We start from the raw sequence: 24,120 nt of genomic DNA on the forward strand, positions 1-24,120 counted from the left end.
GAGATCTCTCAAAAATCAAATCTGATTTTACTATTTTTTATTTTTTAAAAAGATTTCCAAAGACTTTTAAAAAAATCAAAACCAAAATTTCTAGGCTGTTTTTCAGCCAGTTTACAGTCCATCAGGAGTGCTATCTTTGGACAATCATTGCTCCCACCACTGTCACAAATTCACACCCCTCACTCTACCAATGCTAAATTATCACCTTTTACTGGGAAACTTAAACTTTTTCCAACTCCATGACTCACAGGAAAAGGACTAGAATGAGAAGAGCAAGGCACTTGCTTCAAATCTCAAGTTTAAAGAAGGCACTAAAAACTTCAGGAATCAAGACAAATATTTTTATAAGTATTTGCAATACTTTTTTAAAAATCTAAATGCAAAAAATTCATAATAAACAAAAATCATAATTTTAATTAAAGACAGTATCAGTTATCCCTCCTGAATCTCATCTGCTTAGGGAAAACTTACTTATATTAAAAAAAAACAAAACAACTTGAACTACTTTTATAACATAGGTTAAAATACTCTTGCTAGGATGTGTCTTCAAATGAGAACATAATTATAGCTTAGAATAAAATGGTTCCTATCATTCATAATACATATATAGGTTTTGCATTTCTCGGTGCAATCAATGATTCATACTCAGAATCGATGTTACACTCGAAGTTTCTTCAAGGAAAGACATAACTGTAAACTTTCAGTACTAGAATGAAGTCCTGTAGGTTTATTTTGAAGTGGAATGTGGCCAGGGTAGTTCTCAGGTTGTGCTAGAGCAGCACTTTGTTACATGGAAGACGAGTTTTATAAGCAGCCTTCAATCCAGCCAGTCAGTGTAAGCAGGCAAAGGACCTGATTACGAAATTTCAGCAGCCACTTTCACCAGCCACTGGCACCAGAACTGCCCTGGGACATTTCACTGTATTGGTCATGAGTGAAAACAGCAATAATAAGTCATTACAGTAAGGGCAATTTGGGAGGTGGGGGGAGAAAGAATTCAGAGGGAATAAAAAGGTAAAAAGAATGAAAGCATTGTAATAACAAACTGTATACATTGTGCTCTTATCTGTGAGAGAAGAGAGATTTGGTGGATGGAAGCTTTCTGATTTAAAGATTAGTAAGATGTATCTTTGTTTATGTGTTTTTTTTTTTAAGATAGCACTTGAATAGAAGGGAAATTGCACGGCAGCTACGTGACTGCCGCAGTATGCATTGAAGACAATATTACAAAGATGTTGTGGGTATGCAGCAGGAGTCTCCGTAATCAAGCCAGTGGCTTTTGTTAGGAAGGGAGGGACTCAACGCAGTAGTGGACCGACCCAGATGGCCCCGTGGATAAGTGTGGGTACGTGGCTTCTGCCAGCATGAACTCTTAGAAAACGTCCTTTCCTTTAAAGAATGGTGACTTGTATAACTAGAGTACATGAAGCATGATGTGGATTTATTAGTCTGGTAGATTAAAAACCACTCAGGTAAGAACACTCACTCATGGCAGTTTTCAAGCATGAAAATTGTTTTCTGAAAGTATCATTACTTTTCCTCTAGAAGGCTGTTAATTGGATTTTGGTAGTTCTTACCTCAAGAGAGCTTGGATTATTTGGGGGAAAGTGGGTTCAAAAGAGAATATATCTTTCACATTCACATTCAGAACCCAGCACCTGGAGTCCAATTTTCAGTATTTTAACTACCTCAATAATGCTATGAATGTAAGATACTGGGATAGAGATCCCAACTTGAAACAACAGCCGGTGCCTATGGTAATTTAATGTCTTGTCAGATGCTTTTATTGACTGGTTTAAATGTCATTCTTGTTATAGAAGACTATGCCTTTTAAAAAATCTTATAACACCTTCCCAGTTTATATTTAAAAAAGCTAAAGAACACTGGATTAACTTGGGGAGTAGAATAAAATAATTAATTGGTTATATTGCTGCATACCCAGGGTGGGGTGGGGTAGAGTGGTTGGAGAATCAGAACTATTTTTAAAACATTAGGTTTCAATATAAATACAACTCACAACTGCTAGCCTTGTGCGATGGGGGTGCAGGGAGTGGTGTGGGTTTTGTTTTGTTTAATTTATTGGTTAGTCTTTAAAGTAGGTTTGTTTGTTTTGTTTTGTTTTGTTTTTTGAGATTACTGGACCATCATTAAATGTGTACTGTGAAGAGATTAATGATATGTATAAAGGGCTTTACCAAAGTCCACTAAATAAACACCAACTTGAATGTTACTTTTGTAAGGAAAATTTTCCTGCTTTCACAAGAGGGTGTCACTCTTCTCTGCCTCTAACTATTGCCATTTAACTCTTCTCTAAATGGTGTTATACCTATCTGTCCACTTCCAACCCTTTCCCAGTGAACTATGAGAACTTCTAAACTATTCCTATATCCCAGTGATTAGTACATATTAGGAATTCCACAAATATCTACTATATGAATAAATAGGTTATGTTAAGTGGAACCAGAAACAGAAATTTCAATTCCAACTCCACAACTGATATATTTATTAGTTTTTTGATGCATATCTCTGAACAACAGCTTTCTTGTATTTGGAATGGGAATGATCTTACTATCATAAGACTTTTGTAAGCCAGGTACTTCTCAAATGCTTTGAGAGGGAAGTCAAATAAAAATAATAGACATTTATATCTGTTCTACTATCTACTCTAATGAAGTGAATAAGGTGAAGAGGGAGTATAGGGAATGTGGTTTACCCAGAACTACATGTCTGAAAACAGCAGCAGGAAAAACATCACGCATAATATTTGGGGAACCACGGCTGGCTTCACATGGGTTCACGTAAACAGCAACAGAATATCAGAGGATTAGGAAACAAAGTAGGCAGAATCTAGGTCCTGGGTGAAGTTCTTGTTCATCCAGGAACGGCATAAATAATGAGTTAACCTTGGATTAACAAGAATGAGTTGCTGCCAAAATTGTAAATAGGATTCACAAGCTAAGCTGAGTTTGGCTATGGAGGAAAAAATTGAATTAAGCCATTATACACTCGAGTTTATGAACTATTGTCTATTTCAGATACACCATGGAATAAGATGAAAAGAGGAATATACAGTAGGGATTTATGGGGGCAGGGAAGTTATGGAGAGTGCAGTATTTAGAAGTATAAGTCATGAAAAAGTATAACACATAAATAGAAACACCAGGATTTAAAATTTTTCTAATATCAAATGGGCACCAAATTATCTGGACTTAGCGCTAATCTCTTTTTCCTCAAAACATTAGTCATATAGTTTTGTCCAAACGTTGCTTAGATTTAAAATGTCTTTCTTGTCTGACTGTACATAGCAAGTTACCATAAAGAAGAATGAAAGAAAGAAAGAAAGAAAGAAAGAAAGAAAGAAAGAAAGAAAGAAAGAAAGGAAGGAAGGAAGGAAGGAAGGAAGGAAGGAAGGAAGGAAGAAAAGAAAGAAAGAAAGAAAGAAAAAGAAAGAAAGAAAGAAAGAAAGAAAGAAAGAAAGAAAGAAAGAAAGAAAAGAAAGAAAGAAAGAAAGAAAGAAAGAAAGAAAGAAAGAAAGAAAGAAAGAAAGAAAGAAAGAAAGAAAGAAAGGTGGGGGAGGAAGGAAGGAAAGAAGGGGGAAGAAAAAAAGCAACTATAACCCAGAAAAAATCATTTTCAAAACAAAAAGGTAAATGTATGAAAATATACATTAAAAAATAGGATATCACTCACTAATCCAGCAAAGCTTGCATGTGAGAAGAAGTCATATTAGCACCAACTGTTCCTCAATGTATATATTGACTTTACAGTCATAAGTTTATCAGGCTTCTGACAGAGCACAGATGGCATACTCAGAAGGGATCATTGAAGAAGGTTTCGTGATGGGTCAATCTACTAAGATATGGGTAGATTAAGGGAAACCAACAGGTATGATGAAGCACCCAGGACTAGCAACACTGGGCCAAGAGAGAGAGCAGTTACCAGAACTCAGGAGAAGCTACAGCTGTAGTTCTAGGAAAGGGCTGCCACAGGAGCTGTGACTTTTAGAAATGCAGCCATCGCCAATTGTCAAGGCTACCGGGCACTTCCTAGTCTCTAATTCTCTAATGACCTACTGGTGTGTCCCATTGTCTGAACCCGAATGGAAGCCAGAAGCCAATAGAGCTCAGGTGACATTATTCGTAGAGACCAATAGGAGACAGCACAGGGGAAAAGTGGGGATTGGTGAGTGGGGGGGGGGGGGGGGGGAATAGAGAATACTGAGCCACTGATAGTAGAAATCTTTGTCATATTTCTCAGCACACAAGTCTCATCACCACTGCCTCAACACCTCTTCTCAGCTTCTAATATAATGTTTTGTACATACTTAGCCTTCAATAAATGCTTAATGAATAAAAATATAACGACATACCCATTCTTAGCAAGGATTAGAATAAACAGTGAAAAGATCAGAAGAAAAGAAAAAAGTAAGGCATATTTAAGCTAAGCCTTCTTGGGTCCTCTCTCCACTTTTACAAATATCTAAAAACAATCCTAGAAGAAAAGACATTTTTTCACATTTTAAGGACTTAGCTAGGACAGGCTTCTTTCTCTAGTTTCCTATAAAGGGGGAAGGTATTACTGTGAGATGACCTAAATTTATTCATTTTGACATCATCTCCACATTTTTTAAATCCTCCTCTATTCTTGGAATACCCTCTCTATTTCTCTCCATTAATCTTCATTGAAAATCCTCTTAAGGCCAAGAAATTTTTCCTTCATTATGTTCCTTCTCTATTTTAGTGCATACTATCATTATGCATTTATTTGCTTTTATTGTGCTTTGTATTATGTATGTATTTATTTGCTTTATATTAGTCTTCCTGGTTCTAGGTATCACACCCTGAAATAGTATTCTGAAGGAGAAGAGGAAAGAGTAATATAAATTCAAAATATACTAAATGATAAATGTTTTATAAATTCCATCTCTTTATTCTTCACAATTAAGCAGCAGTACAGATACCATTAATCTCTGCTCATAGATGAAGAAAATGAGGACATCCAATTTTCTGAAAGCTATGTTGTAAAGCTAAGATATAATGTACCATATTCTTGACATAAAAAAAGTCACAAACTCCCATCCTCTATCTCCTACTCCCCATGATTATTATTTGTGGTAGATTAACAACCCTGATTCTTCATAGCCCTGCCCTCCACATCCATGGCCTTTGCCATACAACCTCACAGGCCCCTTCTTTAACTAAAGAGGGGGAATACACCCAGACTCCTCATCTTGGGTTTGGTGCTTTGACTTTACCAGTGGACTATTAGCAACATGACATAACCAAAAACTTGGAAAGAGCTTGTACAATTGGGCTTGCCCACTTGGTCCTGTGTCATTGCCTTGAGAACATACCCAAGTTGGCCCAGTGGTGCCAGAAAAAGAATGAGAGACACAGAGAACAAATTCAAGTCAAAGTCAAGTCCAGCTTAGACCAGCTGACTTCCAGACTCATTGGAACGTCCAGATAATCTCAACAGAGACCTCTGTCAAACCAGCTGAGAGCAGCCAATCCTCAGCTGACTTGCAGATCTTCAAAACACATAACTACTGTTCAACAACAGCAACAACAACTCTGATTTCAAAATGCCCACGTTCTTCTTAGGCTGGATACTAACTTCATCCTGTGATCTCAGAAACATTGATCTCTTTGGACTTCATTCTCTAGTGTAAAAGAGAAACTAAACTTCTCTTACAAGGGTCTCCAAAGTTTCTAAATTATAATGTTCTATGACTCTGTTTCAATTTTTTTATAGAGGATTCTATTATTCTATGTGTTTCCTCTTTTTTTCCTTCTCCCTCGATGATAATGCAATGGCATATAGCAGAAAGTCACTTGTTCATTAGTTTATTCATTTGACAAACTTACTGTATGTTGAACATAAAAGAAAGCCCTGTTGTCAGAAATGCATAGTTAAGTAAATAAAAGTTAATTGGGACAAATATATAAATAAAATTAAAGTATCTCTTAAAAATTTTTTGTAATGATTTTCTTGCTTTAACTCATATGTAGATAATTGTGATGGATTCTGGCTCTGAGTTTTTGGAGGGCTCTTTATTTTAGAATTAAAGACGACTTAGTCAATAAATAATCATCTTAAAATTGATGATCATGTTTCCTCTTTGAAAGAGTTATTTATGCCAGCCAATCAGCTACATCTGCTCAACAGCTAACTCTCAATCCAGTTCTCAAAGTACCCCGCAACCTTTCCTTATGTTGTGATGGGGCCTGGGGATGCATGAATCATAAGGACACACCTACAATATGATGCTGAATCACATTTCTCCCCCAAAAAGTTATGTTGGGGCCCTAAGTCTGAGACCACAGAATTTGACCTTACTTGAAGATAGAATCTTTAAGAGGTAATAAGGTTAAAATGAGATCACAAGGATGGACCCTAATCCAATATGACAGAGACCTTATAAAAGGGGGAAAAAACCTGGACACAGAGGCAGACATGCATGGAGGGAAGACAATGTGAAGAGACACAGAGAGACAGCCATCCCCAAAGCCAACGAGAGAGGCCTGGGACAAATCCTTCCCTCACAGACCTCACAAAGAACCAACCCTGCTGACACCTTAATTTGGGCCTTCGAGCCTCCAGAACTGTTGTTTAAATTTCTGTTGTCAATGCCCCTCGGTTTGGGGCATTTGTTATGGCAGCTCTCGCAGACTAATACAGATGTCTTTACATTTACCACAAGTAATCCTGCTCTGGTCATAAGGAGACCTCCTTAATAAAAAGAAACTAGTTGTAAATTTGGGAACTATATTTGCCTTTAAACAGGACACTTTATAATTAGAGAAGTGCATCTGTTTCTGTGACACTGCAGTTTCAGTGGTACTTGAGCAATGATAAAAATACGACTGTGGTTTGGTGATTGACATTTTACAAAGGAAGGGGATGTTTATCTATTTAATAAACTACTTTTGCAGAATAAAAATTTTCATATCACTCTAGTGTGATTTAAATTCACAATAAGTCAACATGCTAAAAATTGCTTGGGAATTTTTTTAAGTGTGTACTCATTGAATTTGTAATTCTGGAACTGTGGCATACATGTTGGGAAAGTGAATTGTTTCTTCTTCTTTGCTTCTGTATTAGTCAGGGTTCACCAGGGAAACCAAACCAATAGGATATATATTGATACATAAAACGATACATTATGAGGGATTAGTTCACACAGTTACAGAGACTGAGAAGTCCCACAGTCTGCCATCTGCTAGGAAACCCAGTGGTGGTGACTCAGGAAAGTCAATGCTGCAGTGCCAAAGTTCTGAGAACCAAGCGAACAACTAAGGACTTGTCCAAGTCTGAAAGCCTGAGGACCAGGAGCACCAATGTGCGAGAGCAGGGGAAGATGGGTGTTCTAGCTCAGGCAGAGGGTAAATTTGTGTTCCTCAGCCTTTTAGTTCTATTCAAGCCCTCAGTGGATTAGACATGCCCCGCCCCTCACAGTGGTGAGGGAGATCTTCTATACTCCATCTACTGATTCAAATGGTAATCTATTCCAGAAAGAGACATACCCAGAGATCATGTTTTACCAGCTAGATGGGCATCCCTTAGCCCAGTTAAGCTGGCACATAAAATTAACTATCACATTTTCTCTTCTTCTATATTCAGTCAAGTCCAACAGATTTTATATTTGTACTTTTTTTGCATACCACTATAATAATCCCCCACCTTTTCCTTAGGGGATATATTCCAAGACCTGCAGTAGATGCTTGAACCCGTGGGTAGTATCTAATCCTATATACACTATGTTTTTTTCCTATACATACATAATAAAGTTTAACTTATAAATTAGGTACAGTAAGAGATTGAAAACAACTATAACAAAACAGAACAATTATAACAATATAGTGTAATACAAGTTATGTGAGTGTTGTCTTTCTCTCAAAATACTTTACTGTAATGTACTCACCCTTCTTGTGATGATGTGAGATGATAAAATGCCTACGTGATGAGACAAGTGAGGTGAGTGGCGTCGGCATTGTGATGTCTTAGCCTACTGTTGACCTTCTGATGACTTGTCAGGAGGACGGCCTGCTTCCAGACTGCTGTTGACTGTGGGTAAGTGACACTGTGGATTAGTGGGAGCCACTGCACCCCACTTCAACTGCATCTGCTCATCCCATCAAAGCAGCCTACTGAATGCCTCTCCACCTCTGAAAGCTTTTTCTTTATGCCAGCCTATCTGGTTTAATGTTCCTTTAAACTCAGTTATTTAAGTTTCTCCTCTGCACAAAATTCAAGGGTTCTCCATACCTCAACAAGAAGAAATCCGACATTTTAAGGGTTTTTTTTATGAATTGTATCCAACTTAGTCCGTTTTTACTTCCTCCTATGCTTCCTTACCATTTTCCACATTCACCTCATTTTTCCTTTTTCCACACTTTTCCCCAAAACTTTCTTTTTAGTCAATATGCCCTTATCTCTACCAGTTCTACAAGGTCCATTTCAAGGATATCCTTTTCTTTTTCTTAAAATGTATAAAGTTATACACTCCCTTGTTCCATACACCTGGATCCAATGGATTTCTGAATTCAGAATCTTTTGGAGTTTATGAAGAGAGAATATGTGTACCTTCCGTTTATTATGTAACATCCCCACTACAGCCTGATCAGTCTCGAGATCAAACAGCAATTTTTATGAAATAAAACATAAACAAAATCACACCATAAATTAATACTGTGGGTAGTGTGGTGTCAATTCAAGTCAAAACTTGTATTAAATGATTTTGCCACAAATTTATTTTTAAGGGTTTTTTTTCTCATAAAATGCTTACAGATTTACTAATTACTACTTGGTTTGTATTTGTTCATACCTATATACAAGGAGAATTTATTATTGGTCAGGTACTATATTAAATATTTTATACACATGAATCAATAAGGAACCTACCAGGAAAACAGCAACCAAAATTTACAACAGAGAGACTGATTCAGGAAATTTGATCATACAAACGGCTGGATGAACTGATGGCCAAACAGGGAAGAGTGAGGTAAGCCAGACAGAAGCAATAGCAGGAAGTTGCTGTCACCCTTAGGATGGAGAGACAAAAGGAGGAGGTGATGTTGCAGAAGCCCAGGGGCTGAGGACACCTGAAGGAAGCAGGAAGCAAGGTGAGTCTGTCCAGCAGGGGCTAATGTCCTGGAGAAGATGCAGCTACTGTTTGGCAATATCCCCAAGCAGAGAGGAAAGGGGAAATACGCCCTGGCTTCTCCTTTGCTTCCACTTCTCTGATCTCCCACCAGCCAGAAGTCTGCTGACAAGGAGCCTGGAGAATGCAGCCTGAGGAATCAGCCTCTCTGTGATACAAAGAAGAATGGGGGAAGGACAAGGAATGGATCTGAATCCAAACAATCCCAAAGTAGCCTGGTGCAATATGTTCCTTAACGCTTATACCCTACAAGGAAGGCACTATTATTATCTTTTACAAATAAAGAAACCAAGATACAAAGAGGTTAGGAACTTGCAGAGCACGTTGGCACAATGCCAACCCAATTCTGTACCCAGAGCCTATCCTTCAAAACATCAAGATGTCCTGCAACTGAGTAGATACTCAATATATTTCCTTATTGAACACTCCCTACCTAGGGTCCAGAGATACAAATATGACTGAAAGCCTAAAGTGAGAACACTAACTCAACAATATTCAGTTCAACCAATATTTCAGAATAAAGCAGTCAAAAACAACTGTTGACCCTTCATAATTCTGACAACAGTTCCATTTAATAGCACAAACAAAAACCATCTTCATGTTACATTTAGACATAATGTCTACACTTTATTTCACATAGAAAAAAAGGCCAGATAAGTAGTGCCAACTGCTGAGGAGCATATTAATTTCTCACTCAGAAACCAGCAATAGTTTATGGATAGATGTAAGAGAAGCCTTATTTATTTATTGCCTATAAAATGCAAGTCTCTGAATGAATAAGATTTGGGAAGGTCAAGCAAGCCCTCCTCTAATCCTATGATGTTGATTTCCTTCTCTTTACAATAAAAAAGGGAAAAGAAAGAATGCCAATGAGAAAAAAAACTGAAAGAAGAAATAGGAAAATTCGCTTCTTATGCTAGATAATACTTATAATAAAAAAGGTAAAATAGAATGGAACATTATTAATACATGACTCACCATTACATGGCGTTTTCTAGAATGAACAGTCATACCATGTGGTCCTAAAGTTAAAAGATACATAGACATGTTGAAAGCCTTTTATGGCTGTTGTTCTGTTGGTCCCAGCAATGATTGGGGCCCCTAATTCAATAGTATTAAGAATACCCACTCAAGTGTGGCTCTTTTCTTCCCTCTTCTTCTCTATAGGTCTACTGTCTTCTCCCAGATGTTTAAGTACCATGGAAAGGTAGAAGAGGGAGTAGCAATCTAGCTTTCCTTTATAAGTCAGTGTTATTTAAAGAGGGAAAAAAACATTTGGAATTTCTATAGTTACAAGAATACATTGCCTTAATTGTTGCATTTTACAACGATCAGCAAAAATGCCTCTTCACCTACATACAGCTTTTCTTTTAGGGAATGTCTCTATTGCTTATACCTATATCAAAATTCTTTCCTGTTTTTCAGGTTGACTTAAAAGTATGATATTAAAAAACCCTGAAGTCTGTGTACTTGGAAGTTTCAATTGAAAGCCATTCTATCCTTCTATAGAGATTCTAGGGAACAATGTAGTTTAGCAGGATAGAAAAGAAATAAACATATACTTTTCTATAACCTATAACCTATGAAAGAAAAAACTAGACAAGTTTGGACAATAAACTTTAGAAATGACTTTTTCACCTGCTTTTTGACAGTACCTTCTGAGCCTAGTGAGAGTCCTTTGTTGTAGGCTTAATTATGCTAGGAACCTAGGGCATGTTCTGCTTTTTTGCTTTAAGTAGAGACTAATTTTGCTAAGTAGTGTAGTTCATCAACTGTGTTATTGGTCTGTGATTTTATTTCCCTAAAGTAGTGGTGTTAACTTATAACAGAAGTCCTCAACAGACAGGCTGCTAAGTCTATAAGGATATTTGTCCAGACTCAGAGTATTCCTTGAGTTTTCCAGAAGTCTAGTAAAAGCAATTTGAAAAGTAAAACACAAAACTATTTCATAATGTCTTACACTAGATTCTCAGTGAACATTTCTGAATTAATTTTTTTAATAGAAGGAAAAACAAATTAATGACAAACACTGGATTTTTGGAATAAGGGATTGGATTTGTTACCTGTTCTCAAATCCTAGAAACACTCAAGGGTCATGTGTGATGATAAATTGCCCTTAGACCCAGACTTGAGTTCCCACAGAAGACCTCTGCTCTCCTCCTGAATGAGTGCTCTCCAGCTCCAGCTATTTATTTACATCTACTTTGTCATCAGGTTTAGAACATACTGTGCCTTCAACACTATTTGTTCTAGTACCTCTGACCTTTCACTTCAAGCTGGAATTTGGGAGGGAAAAATCTTAGGATCTTCCTTAACAAAAAATTAAGCACAAAGTTGACTGTCTCTGGCTTTTTTTTTCCTTCTCATTCCTAAAGTCCTCCTTCACATTATCATCAAACTTTGCTCTGTTGGATTGCTCTGACAGAGCTGAGCAGTAAGGAAACCTCTTTTCTAAATTCTTTGCTACCAAACTGCCAATTCCCAAGAGCCACTGCTCTTCACTACACCCCACCTTTTACTGCTTCTCTCTGACAAGGAGACTAGAACTCACATGACCCTGGTCGTCTCTGGTGCTAGAAGAAATTAGTCTAATTTCACAAATTCTCCCTGATGATGAGAGCCAGACCAAGATGCCACAGGGCCAGGTGACTGAATGGAATGTACTGTTCTTGACTGAGCAAAAAGAAGGGGAATCAGAAACTTGGATTGAAGTTCCAGGTCCATCACAATTGGGATTGGAGGGGCAAGTTATTTGACCTCCCTGACCTTTATTTCCTCAACCAAAAAAATAAGAATGGTGATGACAATTATCATACATGATTGTAAAGAAAACTTAAATATGATAATATCTGTGATGTGCCTATAAAGTAAACTGCAAGGTAACAGCAAGTTAATGTTTACGTATTTTGGGATTCTATAAGACACATAATTCAGGATGCTCTTTAAGCTAATATGAATTTTTAAGTGTTATAGAAGTTGGAGACCCATTCAGAGTAATATAAATGATTGGTTAACTGCTTCCTGCATGTCTCATCCCCATCCTTCCCTCCATTCTGGAGCATTTACCATCCATGAGGTATCCATCTAAAGGAGAGAACAAATGTTAAAAGTCCAAGTCCATGCTCTGAAACAGCAATACTAATTTAGGTACAAATTAAATGGCCCTATTCGCACAGATGATTTAAGGTAGAATTTTTCTTTTAATGTCTTCAGACAAACTTATATTTTAGACCTCAGAGAAATCACAAGATGGTTTGTCTTGGCCTACTCAGTCTTACCAAGATTTTGAAATTAATCTTATTGTGAATCCTATTATCTGTTATTTCAGCTACATACAATTCTATAATTAAATAACTGAACATTTTTGTCTTCTTTTTCTTTCTAATTTCTTCAAGATGCAAATATAAAACAAAGCATAATTATCAGAAACAGAACTTTTAAAAGTTAAAAAATAAAGGACATGTATGTCTATGTCTGTCTCCGTTTAGACTTATCCCATGCTACAGATATGGGCTTCAGAGAATCCATATACTTCCCTACATTATATAAAGTTGTTGTGTGTAAATTCTTTTCTCTAAGGAAAGAGTCCTTACTCTTCAGTGATGATCCATGACCGAGCCAAAGTGCATAATTATTGCTCTCCTTGGCCCCTGAGTGAAAACCAATGCCAATGGATGTCTGTGAACTTAAGACCTACTGTGAGTTTTCTTCCACCTACCATGAAGCTGCAGGCCTTTTTTCCAGTAATTGCTGTATTTGTTTGCTGCCTTAGAAACAGCAGAAAGCCAGTGACTGGCACATCACTGGCTGCTCAGATTAATGATAAATGCACATGGGTGAGCCCTGAATATCCCAACTTGCTGGGGTATCTCTCTGGAGTTTTCTTTGCAGGGCATTTTGGAAGTTTCTTTGAACAGCTTTCTTCTTTCATTTTTATTGGATAAGAAATTACCCTACATTCTGTTCAGCAGGGAACACATTATTCTGTCAACGTTGCATAGAAAGAGAGGCATTTTCAAAATGAGTATCGCATAGGAGAGAGATGATTCTCAAAGGAAGTTTGGCTCAGTATGATAAACAGAAAAAAATATTCTGAAGAGATTTATGAGACACAATGAACTCTGGTCATGTACAGGACTTTCTATTTAAGAGAGAGCAAGCTCCTTTCTATAGTTATTGATATTCATGCTTGTTGTTGTTTTCATCAGACATTATACTAAGAGAGTTACAAAGTATCAGAGCATTTGGAATGCCTGGGAACACGCAGATGAAATATACACCTCTCTCCAGCCAAGAAAACTATTCTCTGAGGGTAAATTGAGCCCCTATTTATAGCACCATTAACTCTTAGCATGAAAGAATCTCTAGATAAAGGATATAGATCATACACCTGAAGAGCATACCACATAAGCAGCTCTTCCGATAAGATCAGAATCACTATGCTATAAATAAAATAGTGACAGATGTGAAACTCTGAGCACATATTTACTGCCCATGTTCTGCCTTCTTCATTCTGTAAAGAGCAAGCAATGCACTTAATCAAACAGGATCAACCTGAGTCGAATCTCTTCCATCCAAAAATAAAAAACCCTCTGAGGTAAACTTCTGATCAACAGCATCCCTTAATTAGATTCAAGAGTTTCTCCCTACCACCCAACAATGCTAGAATTTTACATTAGGAATTATACACAACCCTACAGGACTCCAAAAAATAGAGGACAAAACGTGAAGAATGGAAGAAATGAAAGCCGGTAAGGGGTATGTCTATAAGCAGAGATCGCTTTAAAGAGAGGCAGTTCAAGCAGTGACCTCTAGGCTGCGATTTGAGTGTTCTAGAAAAGCTTTTCCCATTCCCATTCTCCCCATCTCCATGCCACCTCCGATCCAAATTCAAATCCACAGCCCTTTATTGGAAACCCAAGAGGCAAGCAGGAATTTGGAATTGTAATTTTTTGGATTTCACAAAGTTAATAAAAGTACATGTACCTTATGTTAGTTAATACCCTATGTGGGCTACCATTATCAAATACATTGACATATCTGCTACAAAATGTATGAATACTCACCCTAAATGTGAAAACAAAGACAATAAATAGCCTTTTGTCAATTCGTTCCAGGTTTGTACCCAATTAGGTCAGGTCAGGCTTTGCCACCAAATTATTCTTTCAAGATGGAGTACTACTATGTGAGTTCATTCCAAGTGGTCTTTCCCAGCTCTCACACCCATGCCCTTCCCAAAGAAATCACTAGTTGCTTGAGTGGCCCCAAGTTCTCTGGATTTCATTTTAATATTTGAATAAAAATGAGTCAAGTTCCCAAACTTCCTGCCTGCCACCCTGTCAGATCTCCAAGCCTTCTCTGATTCATCCTTTCTGCTGAGTTCCCATCTCGCTCACATCTGCCTTCCGATGTCTGTTTTGTGTTCTCTGTCTCTGTGATCCAAATGTGGAATACAACCCCTTTTATTCTGAATGTCCAATACAAACAAAGCAAAGCAGGGACAGACAGGAGGAAAAAGATACAGGTGATATCGAGGCTGTAGAATGAATGGGATTTGGCTCCACAGGCTCCCAGAAAAAGAGACACATTACATTCCTGGCTTGAGTGAATGCCTAGGAAGAGTGCTTCCTACCAACATAGACATGAAGAAGTTTCACTGAAAATATCTTACATCCTAGAATTTTACCAAAGACATGGGGATAATGGTGAGGTGGGGGGGGGGGGTGTCTTACATGTCGGCACAACACACAAGAAGTGAAAAATGTTAAGTTCAGAGCCCTCAGTCATTCCCACCACTTGGGACTCTAACTGTCTGTCTCCCTACAGGACTCCAGACTCTGGCTATGATGTTGAGGGTCCTCTCGCTATTTCTGTGCTGTCCAATATAGTAACCTACTAGCCACATGTGCCCACTAAGCTCTTGAGATGTGGGTAGTCCAAACTGGAACATGCTGTCAAAGGAAAATATACCACTAAAATTAATTTCACCGGTTTCTTTTTACTTTTTAACCTAGATATTAGAAAATTTAAAAGTATATGGATGGGGATGCTTGGGGGGCTCAGTTGGTTAGGCCTCCAACTTTGGCTCAGGTTGTGATCTCAAGGTTCATGTGTTCGAGCACCACGTCAGGCTCTGAGCTGTTAGCTCAGAGACTGGAGCCTGCTTCAGATTCTGTGTCTCCCTGTCTCTCTGCCCCTCCCCTGCTTGCATTCTCTCTCTCTCTCTCTCTCTCTCTCTCTCTCTCTCTCTCTCTCTCTCTCAAAAATAAACTTTAAAAAAAGTATATGGATGACTCACATCATGCTTTTCGTGGACAGTGCTCATCTGAGTGTTTCTCTTAATTTCCTCCCTCTTAAGAGTCTCTTTCAGTCGTCTTTCAAAAACTCAAAAGTTCAATATACTGTTCAGTATACTAAGCAAGCAACACAGCCCCCTCCTGATCTGTCTATCTTATCTTGGCCAAATCCACTTGAAAATGAGGGAGGAGAGGGTGATAGAGTACGTAGGGTAGTTTCCCATTTCATTCTCAGAGTGGCTGCTAGGGTACTTTCTTAAACATAGCTTATTTTTATTCAAAGACAAATTGTGCCACTAACCTTAAAATAGAAAAATCTTCTTTCTACTACCGACCTACACAGAAGAACACATTTATCAGTTACTAACTTGGAAAACTGTAGAACTAGAGCCAGCTGAATATTTGACTTAATGTCTCCAATGAACTGATGTGAAAAATCTTGAATGGTGCCTGATTCCCTATTTGAGTCTCAGAGATCAAAGATTGAGAAGTAAAACAATAGAAGGGTGACTCCCTTTAAGGAGCTTGCGTCCAGAACACGGCAAGGTCTGATGAAATAAGTCTGCCTGTTGTTAGAAAACACTACTTCACTTACTCAGTGCATATGTACTGACCACCCACCAGAAAGGAGCAGTGTGAGGGCTGGACCGTAGGTGCTCAGCACACCCAAGTTCCTGGAGGCAGTTTGCTTCTCCCTAGACATCAGGTGCCAATAAATAAGTGCCTGATTTCTTATATTTTCCTACCTGAACATTGTTACCTTCTGATGGTGTATCTTGATGGTTATAAAATGAGTCATTAATATCATCTTTTCATTAGAGGAGAAAAATAAAGATAAACTACAACAGATGGTATGTTCCACAAATTAATCTAGAAGGCAAGAAAAGAGAAAGATCATTTCACAGTCTACTTTTATTCTTACAGCTAATAAAAATATCTTGCCTTATTTCCTTGAAATCACCAACCTACTTTATGTGATTTAAGAACTCAGGAAATGTGACAGAAATAATTACCTACTCCTGCCTTTAAAAAAAAGGTACCAGAATAAAAAGACCATGATGTCCCAATAAACATCTGCAAAAGGCATAGAAATATCACTGCTTATTTATGATTCTTGTGGAGCTTGCTATTTTTTTATTAACAGTTATCAGGAAAATTTAATCTTTGTACATTATGTTTCTGAAGATAAATTTAGTAAATTAGGTGAACTTTAAAAAGTTATTCTATGTACATTTATTTCATAAGTATAAAGAAAATCACTAAATTATGAAAATCACTGAAGTCCATAGATATTTCCAAAGATACCAGTCCTTCTCTCTTAATTAGCTGGAATTTCACATCATTTAGATACTTTAAAAGCTCAAATTCACATTTGATAAATAGTAAAGATAATAGCTGACACCATATATTTACTAAGTGCTAGGCACTATTCCAAGCACTTGTATATACTGACTTATTCAATCCTTACAACAAGATGTAGAGGTAAATATTATTATTTTCCACATTTTACAAATAAAGAAACTGAAGGACAGAGAAATAAAGGAACTTGCCCAAGGTTACCAGGCCGTTAGTGGCAGAACCTGGGTGATCCCAACCCAGTTAGTTTGACTCCAGAGTCCTCATGTTTCACCTTGTGCCCTACTTCTTAATGAAATAAAAACTAATAATAAATAATGACATTTGGTGTGGTGATTTCTTTAATTAATAATGCTAAAACTGACAAAAACACATCTTCTGACAAAACTGAGCACAAACAGTAAACAAAGCAGACATCAAAATCAATCTACCCTAAGAGTAACTCCAAGTACAGCCACTCAAAATGATCCTTAGACACCAGTAATTTACCACTGAAAATTATATGCAGCTGCACTGAACCCAAAGTTGAAATAAAGAAAATTATTGGTAAAGTTGAATAACAACTTTAAGAAAATGTGAGAGTTGCTATACCAAGACCAGTGTGCGATAGTGTGAAGAAGATCAGAAGTATGGTTCGTGCGAGATGATAAAGACCAAAAATATAGTAACAGAGGAAATGAAGAAAGGGGACAGGGAACTTAGATGGAATTTAAGTGGAGGTGATTTGGCTATGAAATGGATCTAACAAAAGAAGATACATACTTAAAATTGTTGCTCAGGGGCTTGACTTGAATGATGCTAAGAGAATGAAGACTCCTGCCATTCATTAGTGTGTGGGACAGAAAAAAGAAAGGCATGTTTGAGGACTTAAATAGTGAACACAGTATGGGAAGTATTTGGTTTAAAGTGAGTTAAATGGGTGAAGGTTAATAAGGAAGGCACTTGTGATAAGCACTAGGTATTATGTATGATGAATCACTGAATTCTACTCCTGAAATTAATATTACACTGTATGTTAACTAACTATAATTTAAATAAAAACTTGAAAGAGCACATGCACTCCAATGTTTATAACAGCATTATTGACAATATCCAAACTATGGAAAGAGGCTGATGTCCATTGACTGGTGAATGGATAAAGAAGATGTGGTATAGGGATGCTTGGGTGGCTCTGTCAGTTGAGTGTCTGACTTCAGCTCAGGTCATGATCTCGTAGTTCATGAGTTCAAGCCCTGCATCAGTCTTGCTACTGTCAGCTCAGAGACTGGAGCCTGCTTTGGATTCTGTGTCTCCCTTTCTCTCTGCCCCTCCCCTGTTTGTGTGCTCGCTCTCGCTCTCTCTCTCTCTCTCTCTCTCTCTCTCTCTCTCTCCTTCAAAGATAAGTTAATAAACATAAAAAATGAAAAAGGAGGTATGGTATATACATGTAATGGAATATTACTCAGCCATCAAAAAGAATGAAATCATCCCATTTACAACAATGTGGATGGACCAGAGTATATCATGCTAAGCAAAATAAGCCAGTCAGAGAAGGACAAATATCATATGATTTCACCCATATGTGGAATTTAAGAAACAAAACCAATGAACATAGGGAGAGGGATGGAAAAATAAGATAAAAACAGAGAGGGAGGCAAACCATAATAGATCCTTAAATACAGAGAAATAAACTGAGGTTGCTTGGGAGGGAGGGATGGGCCAAATGGGTGATGGGCATTAAGGAGAACACTTGTTGGGATGAGCACTGGGTGTCATATGTGAGTGATGAATCACTGGGCTCTACTCCTGAAAACAATACTACACTGTATATTAACTAACTTGAACTTAAATAAATAAATTTAAATTTTTTTAAAAAACACATGAAACAAAAAGGAAGTGTGAATGGAACATCAGATGATAATGTCCTGGAAGAGGTCAGAAGAATGAATCTGAAGCACAGGAAAGCAGTCTCAGTTGAAGACAGAGTGGCCATCAACATGCACATTATAGTGTCAACTATAGACAAACCACCCCAACACATGGTGTTTTGAAAGGCAGCGTTCCTAAAGTGATTTTATGTAAACGCTTTGAACATCCATGAAGTACCAGCAATACCTATGGCACTGTGATAAGCACTATGGAAATTCAAAAAGGCCTGTACGTATATTTTAATTTTACATTTCCTCAAAACCTTGCATTTGAACAAAGTAAGAAGACTTACTCATAAGGTAGACTATGACAAAAATCGCAATCGAAACACAAAACCTTTTAGTGAATCAAATAAACCACATGGGCTGGAGAGATCAAGGGATGTTTTTATAAATTTTTTTTTTTTAGACGGCCTGGGTGGCTCAGTCAGTGAAGCCTCCAACTTTGGCTCAGGTCAGATCTCATGTTCATGGGTTCGAGCTCCACATCGGGCTCTGTGCTGACAGCTCAGAATCCAGAGCCTGCTTCCAATTCTGTGTCTCCCTCTCTCTCTGCCCCTCCCCCTCTCATGCTCTGTCTCTGTCTGTCACATTGGACATTTTTAGAGACTTACAATTAGTCTGGGAACCAACCAACCATCCACCAATTCATTTACTCATTTACCCAAAAAACATTTTGGTTTTAGCAGTGTGCCAGTACTCAATATTAATTTTACATTTCTACCTTTACTCTAACTTTGATTCTCTGAGAAGACCTCAATTCACTATTCAGCTACAGTTTGTTATGGTACTCTTGCTACTTTTTAATCTAAAATATGATTTTATATTTTCTTGACATTTGCTTTTATTGCTTGAAATTCTAATTTAGCTGTTGGCTTTCTGGGTTGGAATCATCTGACTGTTAAAGTAGTTCATATTCTTGTCTTGCATCTGGTAGCAAAAGTTCTCATAAGCTTTGAAATAAAGATGATAGAAATGAACCTCACTATCCCCATTTCCACTCATCTGGAAAACATATGTTCCAATCTTCATTTAATGATTATCATCATGGATAATGGTAATAAAGAGAAGGAGGAGGTCTTACACTGTTGGTGGAAATGCAAACTGGTGCAGCAACTCTGGAAAACAATATGGAGTTTACTCAAAAAGTTAAAAATAGAATTACCCTCTGACCCAGCAATTGCACTACTAGGTATTTACCCAAAGGATATAAAAATACAGATTTTTGCACCCTTGTTTACAGGAACAATATCAAAAATACCCAAGTAATGGAAAGAGCCCAAATGTCCACCAACTGATAAATGGATAAAGAAGATGTAGTGTGTGTGTATATATATGAACACAGTTGAACATATGAGAAGGAGGGAAAAGAAAGAGAGAGGGAAACAAACCACAGAGAACAAACTGAGGGTTGCTTGAGGGGAAACGGGTGGGTGGATGGGCTAGATGAGTGATAGGTACTAACGAAGGCACTTGCTATAATGAGCACTGGGTATTATATGGAAGTGATAAATCACTGAATTCTACTCCCGCAACCAATTTTTCACTGTTTGTTAACTGGAATTTAAATAAAAATCTGGATAGAAAAATTATAATATAGTAATAATAATAAAAGAAAGAAAACTTTTGTTTCCAAATAGTTGTAATATGTGTTTCATTTACAATGTCATTTTCTAAGAGTGCTGATTTTTTAATATTATTTTCCTATGATAGGCTGTGTGCTATGGTCAGATCTAAATCATTGAGCACTTGTTAATATCTTTATTTTATTGAAATAAATTAGGCCGCATTAAAAATCACAAATACAACACCCCCAAAAAAATGAGGAGGAGGAAAATGAGAAAAATAGCATTCTGTAGTGCTTACTATGTGCCAAGCACTCTGCTAATCATTCAACTTAGCTTTAAATTCTCATAATAACTTTATTAGAGAGGTTCTATGATTACCACTAATTTACAGATGAGGAAACTAAGAATATGAAAAATAATTAATTCTACCAACAAATTGGCAGTTTTAACCAAGTGTAATTATACTTCTGAGCCCTTCTTTTTAACATAAAGGAGCCCTTCCTGAAATTAATAATATAACATTGTATGTTAACTATCATTCAATACTTTTTAAAAAGGAAGAAAGAAAAAGAAGAAAAAAATAAGAAGGAAGGAAGGAAACAAGAAGGAGAGAGGGAGGAACAAAAGAGAAGGGAGGGTTGGAGGGAGGGAAGGAGGAAGTTCGTGTCCAAGAGCAAGATTCAACAAGAATCCCCTGTACCTGTAAGGTATACATTTGACTGTAAGGTAATACATGTTGATTCATAATAAGTTACTCCACATCTGTATAAATGTGTGGTTGTCTAGGAAAGTGGTATCTAACTTAATTGTATCCTCTTTGAGAGGGAATCTTTAAGTCTAATTTTACTTTCAAACTGTAATACTAATATCAGAACATGTGAAACTTTATTGTCTTCATTGAGCCTATTTTATTAGTACCTCTATCTAAAAGGTTTAAAGTCATTGAGAAGATACTTATTCCTAAAGAATAGAAATACAAATTAGAGCTCCATTTTTCAATCAGCGTGAACCAAGTCTTGTCCCAGATTTTAATGGGAAAGTCTTCAGTCCTCATGACAGCAGCCTCAGAACATAAATCATGTTCCCCAGGCCCAGGTTCCTATGACTATCCTGGCATCAGATCATGACATTGATAAACCTAGACACATGAGACAAGAGTGCCTGGCACAGAGTCCCAACTTGCTGTTAATTTGTGATATGGCTTTAAATAAGCCATTTAACTGCTTCCCTATTTGCTTCCTCATCTGTAAAATCAGGATTAAAAATAAATTCTCAGAATTTGGTCAGCAACAATTAGTGTTTTGAAAACATATTAAGGTCTTAACACTGAGTAGAATAATGTTAAAACTTCCAAATCAGTATCCTGATGTGTCCAGCTTCAAATATCTAATTTGGCACTAGATTTTGGTCAAATCCATTTCCACAAGTTCGTCAAAGTACTGGCCAGGCAGTGATCTATTTGAAACACCATATCAGTGTCTTTCATTGTGTAAACATGAAAATAAGTATTCACAAATGATTGTGCAGGAAGCATAGAGAACTAGAGAGTAATTGAATTTTTACTAAAATAACAGTTCAGTGACATTATTTTTTGCTCCCTAGAAATTTCTTTATAACTTGAAATTATAGTAACCACTGGAATTTCATTATAAACTGGACAGCTACAATTGCCTGAACAGAATAAAATTTGAGAGATTAAACATTTCTTACTGATTAAATTTTAAATCTTTATTTGTTTTTGAGAGAGAGCACATGTGAGTGCATGTGCAGGTGGGGAGAAGGGCAGAGAGAGAGGGAGAGAAAACCCCAAGCAGGCCCCGCAATGTCAGTGCACAGCCTGATGCAGGGCCTGATGTCACAACCATGAGATCATGATCTGAGCCAAAATTATGAGTCTGACATTCAACCAGCTGGGACACCCAGGCACCCCTCTTGTTGATTATATTTTAAACAGCACTGCCTTGTTGTCCTACAAAGAAAAAAAAGAGCTTTTTTTGCATCAATAAGATCTCATAACTGAAATTATACAAAATTTCCTCCTTTTTTCCTGTGAGTAGAAACATTGATCTAGTCAACAAATACTCATTTAACATTATCATGTGCCAAGCAACATTCCTGGTCTTGCAAGTAAAATAGTAAGCAAAACAGATCAAAATCCCTATCCTTATGAAGCCTACCTTCTAGTAGAATGTGAGGAGAGACAGAAACATAAGAAATAAACATAAGCAAATAAAATACATACTAGGTATGTCGATGGAGATAAATGTTATTTAAACAATGAATTCAAATAAATGTTTTTTAAAAATAAAACAAGAAAAATCACAAGGAATATTGAGACATTCAGATGGGTTAAAGTAGGGTGAAGATAGCAATTGGGAAGGGGGAGGTCAGAAACGGTGTCCCCGGTGGGAAACTTTTGAACAGAGACCCACAGCTTGATTTGTCTGTTTAAAGAAACTACCTTCCAGGTAGAGGGAAGAGCAAGTTCAAAAGCTTGAGGCATTCCTTGAATATTTGGAAACCAGCAAAGAAGCTAGGATAGAAGGAGCAGAGAAAACCAGGCACTGAGTTGTAGAAGAGGTTAACTGTGTATCATGAGGTATACTTCGGAGGTCAAAAGAGTACTATATTATACTCTGTGTGGAGAACACATCGTCTGAGGACAAGGCGGCGGTTGGGAGGCCGGGTAAGAGGCTGTGATACTAACCCAGATAAGGAAGATGCGGTCTGGGGCCAAAATAATGGTGATGAAAGGGACTGGACTCTCAAGATATTTTAAACTTAAAGCTAAGAGGATTTACCAAATGATTTGATTTGGAATGTGAAAGAAAGACAAATGAAGGAAGATGTTAAGATTTGTATACTAAGTATCCAGGACAGAATTGTCATCAACAGAGATGGGAAAGACTTCAAGAACAGCATGCTTTGGGGAAAGCAGAAGTTTATTTTCAGGCAGGTTGAATTTGAAAATGTTATTAAACACCCAAAATAAGACTGGATATATAAGATCAGAATTCAAGAGAGAAGTCCAGGCTAAAGAAATAAATTTAGGCTTCATCAACATAGAGAGAGAAATTTAAAGCCATGAGACTCTATGAGATTGCATGAGAGTAAGAATAGCAAAAAAAGTAGACAAAATAATTCAGAACAACTCTTTCGTTAAAAACTAAAGGTTTAACTAAATATAAAAATACTAATATCTTCAGAAAAGTATCAAAGGTCATTCAGGCTTCAAATCACCCAAATAGTCCAGAAAATCTCAAATCTTACACTGAGTTAACCTGATATAGATTTTTAATGCCCACAGGAACTTGGCAGAAACCATTAGAGTCCTTTATTTAGGAATACAATATATGTGTAGGCTTCAAAGTATTTATATAGTCAATTTTCCATTTTAATATTTGAAAAACAATCAAAGGTAACTAGGCACACAAGAAGACATGGCAGAAACTGCAGACAACAGAAAGAGATCCAGAGGAGCTCCTGATACTGGAATTTTCAAAATTAGATTTTAAGACAACCATGCTTACTTTATTCATGGAAACAGACAACTGGAAACTATAAAAAGAAATTATAGCAAATTTGAAAAGAGCTAAAAATATAATTACCATAATTAAGAAATAACAGAAGGATTTGGGGCACCTGGGTGGCTCAGTCAGTTGAGCATCCCACTTTGGCTCAGGTCATGATCATGCAGACTATGAGTTGGTGCCCCACGTCAGGCTCTATGCTGACAGCTCAGAGCCAGGAGGCTGCTTCAGATTCTGTGTCTCCCTCTCTTTCTGCTCCTCCCCCACTTGTGCTCTGTCTCACTCTGCCTCTCAAAAATA

This window comes from Suricata suricatta, chromosome 10 (genome assembly GCF_006229205.1).
Source record: "Suricata suricatta isolate VVHF042 chromosome 10, meerkat_22Aug2017_6uvM2_HiC, whole genome shotgun sequence".
In the NCBI taxonomy this organism is placed as follows: Eukaryota; Metazoa; Chordata; class Mammalia; order Carnivora; family Herpestidae; genus Suricata; species Suricata suricatta.